Here is a 19,319-nt window from a genome sequence, read left to right as displayed (position 1 = left end):
TATTTATTTATTTGACACAGAGAGAGAGATCACAAGTAGGCAGAGAGGCAGGCAGAGAGAGAGGGGGGAAGCAGGCTCCCTGCCGAGCAGAGAGCCCGATGCGGGGCTTGATCCCAGGACCCTGAGATCATGACCGGAGCCGAAGGCAGAGGCTTAACCCACTGAGCCACCCACCTGCCCCCAGGCTCACTATTTCTTAGGGTATTCATTACATCTCCATCCCAGCCCTCTGCACATGTCAAGACTAAGTCTCAGAGAAATCAATTAATTGCCCCAATACTATTAACTCATGGCTCTGGAAAGCAAGTACAGGCTCTCCACCATAGCGGAAAAATGCACCATGTTAGGAACACCCGGGACCCTGACATAAACCAGTGTTTCTCAGTGTGGGAGCTGCATCAGAGCCTCCTGGAGTCACCTGCTTCAAACGTAGCTCCCTGGCTGTCAGCAGATTTGACTAAATTAGAACCCCAGGTGGGGCCCTGGAATCTGAACTTGAAACAAGTGCCAGGAAATGACTCTGCTTCTCATTAATTTTGGGAACCCCGTGATATCAGGAGCAAGAGCAAAAAATGCTGAGGTCCCAAGGGCATGGTTTTAGAGCTAAGAGTATAACAGAGTTCCCCCACTGCATTTAGTTCAGGCTGCTGTGGTGTGGGGCAAGAATGCTATTGTTCTCCATCTGATTAAGCTGTTTCAATTCCCTGAGCCAGTTTATTCATCTGCAAAATGGGAATCATAGTTTCCATCTCACATGGTTGGGGTGAGGATGATGCATGTGAGAAGACTTGACAAATGCTAAGTGGCTCTGTGGTAGATTGTAAAAATGGCCAAAAATCGTCCCCCAGCCCCTCTATCCACACCCTGCAATATTAATATTGCAGCCCTTCCCATCAAGATATGTCCCATTCCTTGAATCTGGGCCCTGTGATTTGGTTCTTGCCAATGGGACCCTAGCCAACATGACTCAGGAAGAGGCTTAAAAAGTCCTTGCATATTAAGGTTTGCCCTATTGCTATGCTTGGGATCCTGAGTCTCAACTAGCCTTCTGGAAAATAAGAGACCACATGAAGAAGAACCACAGTCAGCTGCCAGCCAATAGCCAGTCAATGCTAGACATGTAACTGAGGCTATTCTGGATCCCCCCATCACCTGCTGACTTTCCAGTTCACTGGAGACCCATGAAAAAAACCAGCAAAAATCGATAGAGCCAGCCTAGACCAGAAAAGCTGCCTGGGCAGCCCACAAGATTGTGAGCTAAATGACTGATGGTGAAAGCCACCAAGTTTTGGAAAAGTGTGTTACACAGCAGAAGCTACTTGATGCGGGCTCTATGCACTGGCTACCAGTTGGATTGCTTAGTGTTTTGAGCACGGGTTTTGGGGATTGCCAAGATGCTACCTGGAAGGGCATGACACAAATGAGCAGACATTCCTATGCAAATTTTGAGTCAAGCTCTCTCATCACATGGGTACAATGCCCGCCAGAAATTCTTTCCCAGTCTCTCTCTGAACCAAAGCACACTTGGGAAGGAGCAAGGGGCTGAGAGGAAAGAACCCCTCCCTGTCTCCCTCTGAGAGTCTCAAGAAAGGCAGTTCAGCAACCTCGTGCAGAAGGACACATTGCCTAAATCTCCTCCAAGCTGATTGTCAATAATAATCTCCTAACTTCACAAGTTCGTGCATAATCTGCCGCATGCCTTCCCACATGCATGCTTTCAACAGCCTGCTGCTGGCACCAAGATAAATGGCTTCATCAAAGGCAGCCATGGAAGCTTGCGACCTGTTGAGGCAGAAAAGCTTCTGAAGGGATCAGAAACATCCTAATGCCTAAATCAAGCATCCTCACTGCCATATGAAGCATTACTGTGTAGAATATATTAAATAAACCTGTAATGGTGAACAGGGCAGGAATTGCACTACCCAGGCTCACCCTGGGAGTCTTTATACTATGATTAAATTCCTTTAATAGGCGTTTTCAAAGTGCGTTGTTCCTCTTGCTAAACATGTTTGGCGAGAGAAGACTAGTCATCTGTAAACATTATTGGAGAAGTCTCATTCGATAGAACAAGGTGCAAGGGTTTTCTATCAAATTCATATTTGGCAATTTGAAAAGTAAGTATAAAACCAAGAATTTTGGGGGCACCTGTGTGGCTCAATGGGCTAAGCCTCTGCCTTCAGATCAGGTCATGATCTCAGGGTCTTGGGATCAAGCCCTGCATTAGGCTCCCTGCTCAGTGGGGAGCCTGCTTCCCCCTCTCTCTCTGCCTGCCTCTCTGCCTACTTGTAATCTTTCTCTGTCAAATAAATAAATAAAATCTTTTTTTAAAAACCCAAGAATTTTTAAAACCCTCCTTTCCTTCACCCAAGAGACTTTGAGATCATGCAATGAATAAATACAGTCATCTAGCATTCATTTGACATGGCGAATTACAGCTCACTCTGGGAGTAAGTGACTATTTCCAAGGCTGGTGCATTGTACTCAACTCACATACTTGAGAGGAGGAGTCAAGATGTCAGAGGAGTAGCAAATTGAGATGACATCAGGTCGCAGGAGTTCAGCTAGATAGTTATCAAACCATTCTGAACACCTATAAACCCAATAGGAGATGGAAGAAAAGAAGAGCAGCAATTCTAGGAACAGAAAATTGACCACTTTCTGGAAGGTAGGATGTGCAGAGAAGCAAATCTGAAGTCATGGGAAGATAGACCCCGAGTGGAAGGGCTGGCTCCAGGCAAGCAGTGGAGCAACGGAGCACAAAATCCGAACTTTTAAAAGTCTGCTCCACTGAGGGACATCGCTCCAGAGGCTAAGCAGAGGTGGAGTCCTCATAGGGGCAGTGTGGTCTCAGGTCTCATGGGGTCACAGAAGGATGGGGGTGTCTGAGGGTGGCAGAGCTTGCAGGTAGCAGAGTGGGGAAGCCGGCCAGAGACGGAGCCGAGGAGTGAGCTCTCAACTTGGGGTTACCTTAAACCATGATCCGCAGCACAGTCAGACTACTGCTCTTTGAGCAGGGATCCCACAAGTGGCAGGTCTGGGGAGACTCCCCTTCTCTGGAGGCAGGGACCTGCTGGGTTTGGAGACTCCAAACGGGGCTGTGCGCAAGAGACAGAATTGCTCAGTCACAGGCCAGGTGAGCTTGGAGCGTGGCTGGAGACCAGGGAGATGGGAGTGATTGAGCATTTTTCTCCGAGGGTACACTAAGGAGTGGGGCCCCTGAGCTCTCAGCTCCTGTGCGCTGGTGATTGGGAGGCTGCCATTTTCATTCCCGTCCTCCAGAGCTCTTTGGAAAGTGTTCAGGGAACAAAAGCTCCTGAGAGTGAACCCGAGCAGATAATTTAGCCCGGCCCCTGGCAAGGGTGGTGCAATTCTGCCTTGGGCAAAGACACTTGAGAATCACTATAACAGGCCCCTCCCCCAGAAGATCAACAACAACATCCAGCCAAGACCAAGCTCACTGATCAAGAACAGTGGAATTCCTGAGGAGGGGAAAGCAAAGCATGGAATTCATGGCTTTTCCCCCATGATTATTTAGTCTTGCAAAGTTAATTAAGTTTTTTTATTTTTATTTTTTTCTTATTCTAATTTTTTAAAACTTTTCCTCTTTCCTCCTTTAATGTTTTTAACTAGTTTATCTTAACAATAGCTTTCTAAAAAAATCTTTTTAAAAAAGATTTTATTTACTTATTTGACACAGAGAGAGAGACTACAAGTAGGCAGAGAGGCAGGCAGAGAGAAAGAGGGGGAAGCAGGCTCCCCACCGAATAGAGAGCCCAATGTGGGGCTCTATCCGAGGACCCCGAGATCATGATGTGAGCTGAAAACAGAGGCTCAACCCACTAAGCCACCCAGGCACCCCTAAAAAAATCTTTTAAAATTTCATTATTATAGTCATATTTTATTCTTCATTGTATCTAACTTTATTTTTGGTATACATATAGGGTTTTTCTTCTAAAAAATTTTGGGATACAATTTCTTCCAATAGATCAAAATATACCCTAAATCTAGCACAGGGTTTTGTTCTAGTCTCCAACCTGAGCAAATTCTCTCCACTTTCTATTCCTTTCTTTTTCCAGCCAACTTATCTTATCAGTTCCTTTTTTAGAAGTTTTTTTTTTAAATTTTCATCTTTACAGTCATATTCCATCCCTTCATTGTGTTTACTCTTATTTTGGTATATATATAAGTTTTTATTTCTGTAAATTTTTGGGAGGTAGTTGCTTCTGAGACCAAAATACACCCCAAATCAAATGGGTGGCTCTGTTCTATTCACCAGTCTAATATAAAAGTTTTGAAAATTTATATATATATATATCTTTAAATTTTCCTTTACCCCCTTTTTCCCCCCTGATTTCGGGTCTCTTGTGATTTGGTTAGCATACATTTTTCTGGGGTCTTTACCACCCCTTTAGTATTTTATTCTCTCGTTCATATATATATATATATATATATATATATATATTTAAAGATTTTATTTATTTATTTGACAGAGAGAGAGAGAGAGAGAGAGAACACAAGCAGGCGAAGAGGCAGGCAGAGAGAGGGGGAATCAGGCACACTGCTGAGCAGAGAGCCCGATGCGGGGCTCGATCCCAGGACCCTGAGATCATGACCTGAGCCAAAGGCAGAGGCTTAACCCACTGAGCCACCCAGGCGCCCCTCATTCATATATTCTTATCTGGATAAAATGACAAGGCAGAAAAACCCACCACAAAAAAAAAAAAAGAACAAGAGGCAGTACTGATGGCTAGGGACCTAATCAATATGGACATTGGTAATATGTGAGATCTAGAGTTCAGAATGATGATTCTCAAGGTGCTAGCTGGGCTCAAAAAAGGCATGGAAGATATTAGATAAATCCTGCCTGGAGATATAAAAGCCTCATCTGGAGAATTAAAATAACTAAAAGCTAACCAAGCTGAAATCAAGAAAGCCATTAATGAGCTGCAATAAAAAATGGAGGCTCTTATTGCTAGGATAAATGAGACAGAAGAGAGAATTAGTGATATAGAAGACCAAATGACGGAGAATAAAGAAGCTGAGCAAAAGAGACACAACCAACTACTGAACCATAAGGGGAGAATTCGAGAGATAAGTAATACCACAAGATGAAACAATATTAGAATAATTGGGATTCCAGAAGAAGAAAGAGAGAGGGCAGAAGAAGGTATATTGGACCGAATTATACTGGAAAATTTCCCTAAAATGGCAAAGGTAACAAGCATCAAAATCCAGGAGGCACAGAGTCCCCACCAAAATCAATAAGAATAGGACCACACTCCATCATCTAATAGTAAAACTTACAAGTCTTAGTAGACAAAGAGAAGATCCTGAGAGCTCAGGACAAGAAGTCTATAACATACAATGGTAAAAATATTAGATTGGCAGCAGACTTATCCACAGAGACCTGGCAGGCCAGAAAAAACTGGTATGATATATTCAGAGCATTAAATGAGAAAAACATGTAGCAAAGAATACTACATCCAGCTAGGCTATCATTGAAAAGAGAAAGAGAGAGAAAAAGATTCCAAGACAAACAAAAACTAAAAGAATTTGTAAACACCAAACCAGCCCTACAGGAAATATTGAAAGGGGTCCTTTAAGCAAAGAGACAGCCGAAAAGTAGTAGACCAGAAAGGAACAGAGAAAATAAAAAGTAACAGTCACCTTTCAGGCAATACAATGACACTAAATTCATATCTTTCAGTATTTACTCTGAATGTAAATGGGCTAAATGCCCCCAATCAAAAGACACGTGGTATCAGAATGGATAAAAAAAACCCAAAACCCATCAATGTACTGTCTACAAGAAACTCATTTTAGACCCAAAGACACCTCCAGATTTACAGTGGGGGGTGGAAAACAATTTCTCATGCTAATGGTCATCAAAAGAAAGCTGGGGTGGCAATCCTTATATCAGATCAATTAGATTTTAAGCCAAAGACTGTAATAAGAGATGAGGAAGGACACTATACCATACTTAAAGGGTCTGTCCAAAAAGAATATCTAACAATTTTAAATACCTATACTCCTCACATGGGAGCACCCAACTATATAAACCAATTAATAATGAAATCAAAGAAACACATCGACAATAATACAATAATAGTAGGGTATTTTAACACCCCCCTCACTGAAATGGACAGATCATCCAAGCAAAAGATCAACAAGGAAATAACGGCCTTAAATGACACACTGGACCAGATGGACATCACAGATATATTCATAACATTCCATCCCAAAGCAACAGAGTACACATTCTTCTCTAGTGCACATGGAACATTCTCCAGAATAGATCACATCCTGGGTCACAAATCAGGTCTCAAATGGTACCAAAAGATTGGGATCATTCCTTGCATATTTTCAGACCACAATGCTCTGAAGCTAGAACTCAATCACAAGAGGAAAGCTGGAAAGAACTCAAATACATGCAGGCTAGGAAGAGCATCCTACTAAAGAATTAATGGGTCAACCAGGAAATTAAAGAAGAATTGAAAAAGTTCATGGAACCAAATGATAATGAAAACACAACGGTTCAAAATCTGTGGGACACAGCAAAGGCAGTCCTGAAAGGAAAGTAAACAGTGATACAAGCCTTTTTCAAGAAACAAGAAAGGTCTTGGGGTACCTGGGTGGCTTAGTGGGTTGAGCCGCTGCCTTCGGCTCGGGTCGTGATCTTGGGGTCCTGGGATCGAGTCCCACATCGGGCTCTCTGCTCGGTGGGGAGCCTGTTTCCCTCTCTCTCTCTGCCTGCCTCTCCATCTACTTGTGGTTTCTCTCTGTCAAATAAATACATAAAATCTTTTTTTTAAAAAAAAAGGAAACAAGAAAGGTCTCAAGTACACAACCTAACCCTACACCTAAAGGAGCTTGAGAAAGAACAGCAAAGAAAGCCTAAACCCTGGAGGAGAAGGGAAATCATAAAGATCAGAGCAGAAATCAATGAAATAGAAACCAAAAGAAAGAACAGTAGAACAAATCAACGAACCTAGGAGCTGGTTCTTTGAAAGAATTAATAATATTGATAAGCCCCTGGCCAGACTTATCAAAAAGAAAAAAGAAAGGACCCAAATAAATAAAATCATGAATGGAAGAGGAGAGATCACAACCAACACCAAAGAAAAACAAACAATTATAAGAACATATTATGAGCAATGATACGCCAGCAAATTTGACAATTTGGAAGAAATGGATGCATTCCTAGACATGTATAAACTACCAAAACTGAACAAGGAAGAAAGAGAAAACCCAAAGAGACCCATTAAGTAAGGAGATTGAAGCAGTCATCAAAAATCTCCCAATGACAAGAGCCCAGGGCCAGATGGCTTCCCAGGGGAATTTTACAGACCAATATCCTTGATGAACACAGATGCAAAAATTCTCACCAAAACACTAGCCAATAAGATCCAACAGTACATTAAGAGGATTATTCACCACAACCAAGTGGGATTTATTGCAGGGCTGCAAGGTTGGTTCAACATCTGCAAATCAGTCAATGTGATACAATACATTAATAAAAGAAAGAACAAGAACCATATGATCCTCTCAATAGATGCTGAAAATGCCTTTGACAAAGTACAGCATCCTTTCTTGATCAAAACTCTTCAAAGTGTAGGGATAGGGGGTACATACCTCAATATCATCAAAGCCATCTAAGAAAAATCCACAGCAAATATCATTCTCAATGGAGAAAAACTGAGAGCTTTTCCACTAAGGTCAGGAAAACAGCAGGGATGTCCATTATCACCACTGCTATTCAACATAGTACTAGAAGTCCTAGCCTCAGCAATCAGACAACAAAAAGAAATTAAAGGCATCCAAATCAGCAAAGAAGAAGTTAAACTATCATTCTTTGTAGATAATATACTTTATGTGGGAAACCCATAAGACTCCACTACAAATCTGCTAGAACTTGTTCAGGAATTCAGTAAAGTATCAGGGTATAAAATCAATGCACAGAAATCACTTGCATTTCTATACACCAACAACAAGAGAGGAGAAAGAAAAATTAAGGAGTCAATCCCATTTACAATTGAGCCCCAAACGATAAGATACCTAGGAATAAACCTAACCAAAGAGGCAAAGAATCTGTACTCAGAAAACTATAGAGTACTCATGAAAGAAATTGAGGACGACACAGAGAAATGAAAAAATGTTCCGTGCTCATGGATTGGAAGAACAAATATTGTGAAAATGTCTATGCTGCCTAAAGCAATCTACATGTTTAAGGCAATCCCTATCAAAATACCATCAATTTTTTCCAAAGAAATGGAACAAATAATCCTAAAATTTATATGGAACCAGAGAAGACCTTGAATAGCCAGAGGAATGTTGAAAAAGAAAGCCAAAGTTGGTAGTATCACAATTCCAGACTTCAAACTCTATTATAAAGCTGTTATCATCAAGACAGTATGGTACTGGCACAAAAAGAGACACATAGATCAATGGAACAGAATCGAGAGCCCAGAAATAGACACACAACTCTGTGGTCAACTAATCCTTGTCAAAGCAGGAAAGAATGTCCAATGGAAAAAAGACAGTCTCTTCAACAAATGGTGTTGGGAAAATTGGACAGCCACATGCAGAAACATGAAACTGGACCATTTCCTTACACCACACATGAAAATAGACTCCAAACAGATGAAAGATCTCAATGTGAGGCAGGAATCCGTCAAAATCCTTGAGGGGCAGCAACCTCTCCAACATCAGCCGCAGCAACTTCTTCCTAGGAACATCGCCAAAGGCAAGGGAAGTGAGGGCACAATGAAGTATTGGGACTTCATCAAGATGAAATGCTTTTGCACAGCAAAGGAAACAGTCAACAAAACCAAAAAACAACAGACAGAATGGGAGAAGATATTTGCAAATGACATTATCAGATAAAGGTTAGTATCCAAAATCTACAAAGAACTTATCAAACTCAACACCCAAAAAACAAATAATCCAATCAAGAAATGGGCAGAGGACATGAACAGACATTTCTGCGAAGAAGACATCCAGATGGCCAACAGACACTTGAAAAAGTGCTTCTCATCCCTCGGCATCAGGGCTATACAAATCAAAACCACAATGAGATACTACCTCACAACAATCAGAATGGCTAAAATTAACAAGTCAGGAAACGACAGATGCTGACGAGGATGTGGAGAAAGGGGAACCCTCCTACACTGTTGGCGGGAATGCAAGCTGGTGCAGCCACTCTGGAAACAGCATGGAGTTTCCTCAAAAAGTTGAAAATAGAGCTACCCTATGACCCAGCAGTTGCACTACTGGGTATTTACCCTAAAGATAAAAACGTAGTGATTTGAAGGGGCACATGCACCCGAATGTTTATAGCAGCAATGTCCACAATAGCCAGACTATGGAAAGAACCTAGATGTCCATCAACAGATGAATGGATATACACAATGGAATACTATGCAGCCATCAGAAGAAATGAAATCTTGCCACTTGCAATGATATGGATGGAACTAGAGGGTATTATGCTGAGAGAAATAAGTTAATCAGAGAAAGACAATTATCCTATAATCTCCCTGATATGAGGAATTTGAGAGGCAAAGTGGGGGGTTTAGGAGGTAGGAAAGGAAAAAATGAAACAAGATGGGATTGGGTAGGAGACAAACCATAAGAGACTCTTAATCTCACAAAACAAACTGAGGGTTGCTGTGGGGTGGGAGAGTAGGGAGAGGGTGGTTGGGTTATGGACATTGGAGAGGGTATGTGCTATGGTGAGTGCTGTGAAGTATGTAAGCCTGACGATTCACAGACCTGTGCCCCTGGGGCAAATAATATATTATATGTTATTAAAAAAAATTTTTAAGGAAAACAAGCAAACAAACAAAAAACAAATCACATACTCATTCTGCAGCCCCCTTAACAACCCCCCCACACACACACTTCAGTAGATGGTTACGGTGTTACAGTTGTTTGAGGATAACCACATCACTCATTTTCTTAAATCCTTCTCCAAACTGTATTGAATCTGGGGGACATCTCAAAACAGCAATGAGTATCCCAAAATAAGTCTCAGGCTCCTTCTGCTTTTTATACACAGACTTGAATGTGTTCATTTGCATTGAAGAATTTCAAATGTCTTTTTTAAAGCTTAACAGATTTTTGTGGATATAATTTGGAATTTCAAGTTTCATTCAAGAATTCAAAATTAGTTCAAATAAAGGATTGCCATTCAGTCAATTAATATGATTTCTAGAACTGGGATCTAAATGAAGTTTTTCTCATACTAAACACAATGTCAGTGAACTGTAGCTAGTTAACAATAGCTTTTATTTGCCCAGTAAATAAAGAAAAGTAACTGAGGTTGTACTGGAAATACTGAGGGGCTGGATATAGTCCTTGGTTGAAAGTGATCCAGGCCAGGGGCGCCTGGGTGGCTCAGTGGTTTAAGCCTCTGTCTTCAGCTCAGGTCATGATCTCAGGGTCCTGGGATCAAGCCCCACATCGGGCTCTCCACTCAGCGGGGAGCCTGCTTCCCCCCCTCTCTCTCTGCCTGCCTCTCTGCCTACTTCTGATCTCTCTCTAGCAAATAAATAAATAAAAATCTTTAAAAAAAAAAAAAAGAAAGTGATCCAGGCCAAATGGTGAAGGAAATGAATAACCAGTAGAGAAAAAAGAAAAAAGGAAACCGTCACACGAACACAACCAGAGGAGAGAGAGGTGTGCAGATAATAACTGAAGCCATAAGCATGCATGAGCTCTCCCCAGGATGTTCACAGAGTAACAACATAAGACAGCCAAGAACCGAACTCAATATTGGAAGTATGGGCTGATCAGGAGACTGAGAAGAAATGGCCAGAAAGGTAGGAGAAAAGCTGGAGTGGTGTGTATCACCAAGCATCAGGAAAGGAGTGTTTCAACACAAGGAGGATGCCAAGAGAGCAAGTAAGAACTGGGGACAAGGGACTTCATTGGGTTTGCCAACAAGAGATATTCCTGATGATCTTGGCCAGAGCAGTTTTCATGGCGTGGCGAGGACAGAAGGGAGACTGTAGTGGATTGAAGAGGCTATTATGGTAAGTAGGAAATGAAGACAGCGAGGGTGGGCCATACTTTCAGGAAAGTTAACCTTGAAAAAAATGGAAGAGGGAATGGGAAAAAAGAAGAGGATAGAGACCATGGAATGCAAAGGCTTATTAAGTGTAGAAAGGCCTGGGGCGCCTGGCTGGCTCAGCCCATGGAGCGTGCAACTCTTGATCAGCACATCTTAAGTTTGAGCACCATCTTGGGTGTAGAGATCACTTAAAAATAAAAAATAATCAGGAGTGCCTGGGTGGCTCGGTGGGTTAAAGCCTCTGCCTTCAGCTAAGGTCATGATCCCAGGGTCCTGGGATCGAGCCCCGCATCGGGCTCTCTGCTCAGCAGGGAGCCTGCTTCCTCCTCTCTCTCTCTCTGCCTGCCTCTCCACCTACTTGCAATCTCTGTCTATCAAATAAATAAATAAAATCTTTTAAAATAAATAAATAAATAAAAATTTAAAATGGACTTTAAAAAGAGAGTAGAAAGGCTTATTTGTGTAAGTATTGATAGCAAGGAGGGGCATCTCTTCCACCCTTACAGGAAGGAGTAAGTGTATGGTTAGATATTTCAAGTCTGTCCGACAGAAATTTTAAGTGTTCCTGCCTGCTGACTTTTTTCCTCAGGGACCTAGGAACCAAGATACCTCTACAGAGACTGAAGGGGTGAATAAGAGACCAAAGATAAGGTAAGCATGAAGAAGCTTTCAAATAGTCACTGTGGAGACTGAGGAGGACTGAAGTGAGACATGGAGGGACTTCAAGGTGGCATGGAGGGTGGTCCTGGGGGAACGTAGAAGTCATGGATTTATGGTTGTACCAGTGGTGTGATTTTCCCCAGAAATGCTCAACTGTCTAGATGGAAGCAAAAAGCAGAAGTTGGATCCATCCAAGAATAGGGTTTTGGCACATGGATTTGATAAAAGGGATAGAACGATGTTAAGAATCCTGGCAAGAGAGAGGTTAGAGACCATGAGATACAAGCTAAACAGAAAAGGAAGGGCACCTAGGTGGCTCGGTAGGTTAAAGCCTCTGCCTTCAGCTCGGGTCGTGGTCCCGGGGTCCTGGGATGGAGCCCCGCATCGGGCTTTCTGCTCAGCGGGGAGCCTGCTTCCCCCTCTCTCTCTGCCTGCCTCTCTGCCTACTTGTGATCTCTGTCCCTCAAATAAATAAATAAAATCTTAAAAAAGAAAAGAAAAGAAAAGAAAAGGGAACCTCGGTGGGAACTGATATCATGTAGGGAGAAATTAGTGGGTCAAGTGAAGGTAGCTCCTTGGGTTGACGCGTGAGTGTGGCTGGAGCAACTGAGTGAGCACGGGGTCGGGGGGGGGGGCGGGGATACATTTAGGAGACTGGTCAGAGTGGACTATGTGAACGTCAGATGTCAGAAGTGGTGCAGTTCTAAGAGTGACAAGTTCTAGAATAAGGCCACGAAAAGCATGAGTGGAGGGGAGTGGAGGCCAAGGTCGCAGAAGACAAGATGCACACCTTGAAAGCGTAGGGGTGGTTTGTTATCTCCACAGACCACAAAGATCATGGGATGACGACAGGACGCAGGTGGAGAAGAAACAATAGAGAGTCACTGACTGAGGGCGAGTGACCAGCAAGCTGAAAGCTGACCGAGATGTGGAGATTTAGAGAGTGGCAGCGTTACCTCATGTGGGTCTCCAAAGCCCAGAGGGTAGAGAGTGGCCTGAAAGAAGCATGAAGAGCCAGGGGAGGGCCTGCCCCACCTTTCAACCTGATACCCTGTGAATGAGGGATGGAGCATCTCTGCTTGAGAGACCCACAGAGGACAGGGCTTTGGTTGGGACCGAGGGAGAGTGAGGCAGGTTGTGGACAAGTGGACCATGGGATAGGAGTGGCAAGCTGCCCAGTAGAAAAGGTGTGGACAGGAAAAATAACCGGAAGGATTCACATCTGGGAGCAAATAGGGACCACGGTGCCCTGGCATGGAGGATTCGTCTGTCTACAACGTTTGGAAAGAATCTATCCCAACTTTCTCTGGTGGCAGGGGAGAAGTGGTAGGGGCCAGCTCTAAGGTTACAGAGCGATCGCATTCCCTTTGAAGCACATGAAATTGCTTCTCTTCATTGCTTTTGCTCTACCAAAAGGATAATAACATCACAGGATTCAAGTGCAGAGGACCTGCATACCGCAGGGAATGACGACGCTTTCAGCTGTGGCTGGGCCTGAACGCACTACTACCTCAGCTTTGTTTTGAGATCTCAGCAGTGCGGCTGCAAGAGGAGGTGGTGCGTGAGAGCGAGGCCCGTTCCCCAGGGATGGACCCTAGGCTGGCGCTGGACCACGTGGGGCCCAGAGGTGAGAGCAGGAGCCCGCTGTGGGGGGTGGGGAGTCCGAACTCCAGGGCTGTGCGTGATCTGAGGACAGAGGTGGGGAAGGTGTAGGAGGCGAGAAGCTGAAGGTGACAGGTGGCTGCAGGAAATAAGCTCAGAAGAAGGAAAGTGAAGGAGAAACAAAGGTAAAACCTCAGCAAGTGCCTCATATCAGAAACAGCATCTTCTTTTCCCTATGAAAGTGAGGGCTGCCTCCCCCCAAACCAATTACAGTGGCAGAGAGGGAAGGCATGGTGCACAATAAGGAGAGAGAAATGACTGGAAAGCACTTTGCAAGACTAAAGAGTTATATAAAGTCCCAATAATAATAAATCACCTTGCCTGAGGTATGAAAACCTTAAAATAACCTGAAAAATCAAAACATGGAGAAGCAGAAGGCATCAGTGAACTTCCAGAAGGTTTGTATGCTTGTTTGAAATACTTCCCCCTCAACAACTCCAGTCAGGTTCTTTAGGAGCAGACCTCAATCAGGTTTTTGGGTAAAAAGGAGTCTAGCCCCTGTTTAAACCTGCCCTCACCCCTCCCCCACCCCATGGCCATGCGGGAAGAGCACAGACTTGGGGGGGGGCCCTCTTTTCTGAATCTGACATCTGCCTTCCTGAATACTCCTGCATCTGTTCTGTGGTTTTCTTTTCTTCTTTTTGTTATATAAAAAAAGAGAGATTTCAAAAAATTATCTTCGTTCCTGGAAAAAAAAAAAAAAAGAAGAAGAAAGAAAGAAAGTAAAGAAAAATAGGTCTTTCTGAATTCCCAGTACTGGAGCTCTGTTCTTTATATATCTACTTGTTCCATTGTTAAATAAACCCACATATTTAAGGGTGACACATCCTAACTAATGCGTTGTCAGGCCCATGTACCTTGCTAAAAATGGACCTTGGTGACTACTGTTCCCATTATTTTCAAAGAAATAATTTGATTATTTTTATTCTGCTTCTCTCTACCACCACTCACAAGGAAATGGTTATCTCTGTACAAAAAACATTTTTAAACAAGCTGAGAGCTGCAACATGTACAGACAGAAAATTTTCTTAAACACATCTGTATAAGTCACACACACATACTCACTGCCTTGTGAAAATTAGCTTTAAATTTGCAATCAATGCTCTTCTGCAGGAAAACTGCTTTCTGTTCAACCTCTTACAATATTATGTGCATCCCTACATCTTACTTTGTGCAGACCTGAATATCTCCCAGAAAAAGGATAATTTAATAAAAGCGGGCGATATGAATCACCCAGGGACAATTTGAATTATTATCTGTAGATAATTCATTATGCACATATTTCTAGTGAGATTCTTAAATCAGCAGGGCTTCTTAATCAGAGACTTTCAAATTTTCTCTGTAATAACTGAAGACTTGACCCATAAATCAGCAAATAGGCCAGCAGGCTCGCCACATGCTTCACATTTCTTCTTGGGAGAAAAAGACACTTAATTATCCTGAGGTCACAGAAGAAGGGAAAAATGGACATGAAAGTTGTTCAGGGTTTTATAGCAAAGTATAACTAATTTCAGCATTGTCTTAAAAGTAAGCTTGTGAAAAGAAGCCAAGGAAAATGTTTGAAATCAACTGATGTGTTTTATGCAGAGAAAGATATTTTCAATGTTTACAGGAACAATCTTACCAGCCAACCCCATTTCCCATTTCCAGTAAGTTGACTGTCCCAAATTTGAATATTTTTTTCATGTTACCTGTTTTGCAAATTAAATCTTTAAAATGGAAGACACAGGAATGTAAGATTTATTTTAATCCCTTAATGGAATGTTAATAAAGGGATCGAGTTTATCCTTTATTTCTAGTATCTTGCCTTACCCCTCCTTCACTAGAACCTCTTTTTTTTTTAAGATTTTATTTATTTATTTGACAGAGAGAGAACACAAGTAGGCAGAGAGGCAGGCAGAGAGAGAGGAAGGGAAGCAGGCTCCCCACTGAGCAGAGAGCCCGATGCAGGGCTCAATCCCAGGACCCTGAGATCATGACCTGAGCCAAAGGCAGCAGCTTAACCCACTGATCCACCCAGGCACCCTCACTAGAACCTCTTGGTTATGACTCTGTCCTCCTCCTATTCTTCAGGTCTTATTTCTTCCACCTCCCATGGTAGAAAGCTGCTCTTCATGAAGGACCCCATAGTGATCTAACAGTGCAGTGCAAACCTGGCGAGGAACTTCATGGGACATGGCCCCAGAAGACTTGGGTTTGAGTACCAGTGCCCATTAGCACTTCCTGGGGGATGCCATTGGTGGGATGCCCAGATAGCCTTCTCTTGACTGGTTTGCTCATCCCTTGGCTGCTGTCAGTATAGGCAGCAAACTGCTCAGGACTATCTTCTCTGGGAAATTGCTCTCGGACAAATGGGAGTCCCTTCTAAGCAGGATGACAAGGTTCCCCCTCCCCTTCCAGGAGCAGCCATTAGCCAATGAGTGACTGATGCGAGAGAGTACCAAAGGCCAACCATCTCCAGGGAGGACCAGTTCCCTGGGGCTTTTAGTGTCCCCGGGCTCCCATGGGATCTGGCAGAAATCAGCCTCCAGTCTAGACCACATCCTTGCTTAGCTCTCTTCCTCTGCCCTCTCCCACTTCCCCTTCCCTGTGGAAGAGCGCCTGATCAGTGAACTGCCTAAACAAGAACCTGTGCTTCAAGCTCCACTCGGGAAGCCGACTGCGGATGCACTGGGACCCCAGACTCTCACTTCACATGTCTGGTAGCAATTCCCTCACATGTGAAATGATGACAATAACACACACCCCACAGGCCCGTTGCGTGGGTTAAATGAGAAAACCTGGGTTAAAAAAAAACAAAACAAAACAAAACCCTGCTCACTTGAAGTGCTATTCAAATTTAAAGGATTATTATGACCTCATGTAAATATCAGACTGTGTAGACCACCTCTCCCACAGTTGGGGTGGAGGGCAGTGGACCATAGTCAAAGAGCTTCCTCCCTCCGCCTCTGGTTTCCCACTTCCTTCCCTAGGTCTCCGTTGCTGGCTCCTACCCCTCTGAACAGCCTCCACACCGGACAGCACCTGCAGCCAGGGAGAAGCTCAGGCCGCCCTCTCCAGTTCCAAGCACAAGCTGAGGTTCTCTATATACTGGAGACTCCCAGCCCTCGATCTCCAGCTCTGGCAGCTCTCTAGAACATCAGACTCGCAGTTCTAGTGACTATTTGACAACCCCATGTGGCCATGGGACAGACATCAGACTTAACATGGTCAAAGCATGACTCTTGATTCCCCACCTGTCAGTCGGCTTCCCCATTGTTACCTTCCCCATCTCCCTAAATAGCAGCCTAAATAGCTGCCTTCCAGAGAACGGCTCAAGCCGGAACTCTAGGAACCATGCTCGATTCCTTTTATTCTTTCACCCTTTATGTCCAATCCATTGGTAAGCTCCGCCAACTCTTCGTCCAAATTCCACTTCTCTCCATCTCCACTACCACTGACGTAATCCAAGTCACCATCATCTTACTTGAACCACTGCACCCAGACAAATCCTCTTATATAGTATTAAGATCCTGTCACTGACTTGCTTAAAACCTTCAAATGGCTTACTACCATTCTTAGAGCAAGCTCCCTCTGTCTCTGTCTCTATCTCCCTCCCCCTTCTCTTTCTCTCTTTTCCTTTCCTTTCCCTCCATCACCTACCTAATAAGCGCGCGCGCACACACACACACACACACACACACACACACACTATACTACAGCCACATTGCTTTCTCCTTATTCTTTGCAGATACCAAAATCATTCTTGCCTCAGTGTCTTTGCATTTGCTCTGTCTTCAGCCAGGAGTGTCCTTCCCCAAGCTTCCATGACTGTCTCGTTTTGGTCATTTAAAGTTTGCTTTACTCTTCTAATTTAAAGTAGTTACCTGGGGATACTCTGTCACATTCACCATAATCTTCTGGAAATCCCTTCTCACTCACTCTTTCTTGTTTACTGGTCCATTTGTGCATTATCCATCTTCCTCCCAACTGTTAAGTTCCAAGAGAGCAGGATTCTTGTTTATTTCGTTCACAGCTATATCCCAGAGGCCTAAACCAGTGTCTGTTACATAGTAGATGGTCACTCAATACAGCTTTTAGCTGACTAGATTCATGGATGAATGAATGAATGAATAAATGAAGCACTGGACGCAAGCTTGGGTTCTAGCTCAGCTATACCATTGGCTAGCCGTCAGAACTTGGACAAGTTAAATGAGCCCTTCAAGGGCATTTTGGGTGGCACTTGCTAGGCTGGTGCTGAAGGGGAAATAGGTAACTGAGGTTTAAACTTCCCAGCATGCATCGGGGCCTTAAAACCTCCTTCTCCTGACTCCTAAACTCACTCTGCAGTACATATGGTAAAAGCTTAACCATGGGGTAATGTGGCCAATTGTTCTGCTTTGCCCAGGACTTCAACTCTGTGGGCACATGAGACTTTCAGTGCTAAAACTGAGATCATCCTAGGCAAAGTGGCGCAGTCTGTCACCTCCTGTGAGCCCTAGTAGAATACCTTCAGCTCCAGGCCATGGAGCACCCTGGAGGAAACTCAGTAAGAAAGGCAGTGTCTGAGGGGCAAGAGGGGTTGGTGAGGAGCTTCACAGGGTGCCGTGAGAGTAGGAAATGTCCTTGGACAGGTTTGGATCCTGTTGAGTTTTATTATTGTTGTTATTGTTGTTCTACTACGTAGTTTGGGAAAGTTTCAGCTAGAGAAATGAGCAAGAAGAGTACAAAGAACTTGCTTTATTATTCTCTCCCTTTGTTTCCCTTTTTCTGAACTATTTGAGAGCAGACTACATCTTTAGGCTCCTTAACCCTTTCACATTTCAATGTGTATATCCTGAGAACAAGGATATAGTTCTTATGTGACCACAATTCAAATTTAGGAAATTTAACATTGACACAGTACTTTTGTTTAATCAACAGTCTATGTTCTAAACAAATCAATTGTCCCCAAAAGAAAACATTCATTCCAGGATCCAGTCCAAAATCACATACTGCATTTAGTTTTCATCTACTTTAGTCTCCTATTCTTAGTTTTTTGTGATAGGGACATTTTTGTAGGGAACATGACAATTATTTTATAGACTGTCCCTCAGGGGGCGCCTGGGTGGCTCAGTTGGTTGAGCAACTGCCTTCGGCTCAGGTCCTGATGAGCCCTGAGTTGGGCTCTCTGCTCAGTTGGGAGTTTGCTTCTCCCTCCCCCTGCCTTCCAACCCAATTTTGAGCCTAGCTCCTTATCACTGATTAACCATGAGCTCCAACATTCCTCAGTAGGCTATCCCTGGAGCGGGAGAGAGGCCCTCATAACCCCCCTGGTCAACGTGCATCTGCAGGCCTCCTTCACCTACCTCTTCTGGTATTTCCACTGGGACGATGTGACTCTGGAAGGTGTGGGACATTTCTTCGGTGAGCTGGCTGAGGAGAAGACCCAGGGCGCCCAGCGTCTCCCGGACATGCGAAACCAGCCGGGCCGTGGCGCCCTCTTCCAGGATGTGCAGGAGCTGTCCCCGGGGGGTGGAGTGGGGGTGTAATGTAGTAAAGCCGCAGATGCCAGGGAAGCCGCCCTGGTTCTGGAGAAGAACCAGAAACAGGCCTGTTTGGGTCTGCATGCCCTGGGTTCCGCCCGCACAGACCCCCAGCCTTGTGACTTCCCGGAGATCCACTTCCTGCAAGAGGAGGGGAAACTCATCAAGAAGATGGCAACCAGCTGACTCACCTCCGCAGGCTGGCCGGCCCCCAGGCTTGGCGAGTATCTCTTCGAGAGGCTGACCCTCGAGCACCACTAGGAGTCTCTGAAGCTCAGCAGTCTTTGAGGGACCCCTCTGGCTCACGCTGGTGCCAAGGCTTGTGCCCTGAGCCTCTCCCTGAAGCCACTAGGCAGCTTTTCAACCACCCAGGAGCCCTCTCCCCACCCGTGGACCAAATGAAAACAATAAAGCTTTTTGCAGGG

The 19,319-nt window shown here is 44.0% G+C and overlaps 1 pseudogene; it reads left to right on the top strand.

The window, feature by feature from the left end:
* The first annotated feature begins 12,654 nt into the window (after positions 1–12,654).
* LOC101672639 lies at positions 12,655–19,080 on the top strand (annotated as a pseudogene).
* Positions 19,081–19,319: the final 239 nt, after the last annotated feature.

Source organism: Mustela putorius, unplaced genomic scaffold (assembly GCF_011764305.1).
Source record: "Mustela putorius furo isolate JIRA1106 unplaced genomic scaffold, ASM1176430v1.1 tig00003836_pilon_pilon_pilon, whole genome shotgun sequence".
Lineage (NCBI taxonomy): Eukaryota > Metazoa > Chordata > Mammalia > Carnivora > Mustelidae > Mustela > Mustela putorius.
The sequence above is the reverse complement of the archived record's forward strand: the minus strand, read 5'-3'. Positions and strand labels throughout refer to the sequence as shown.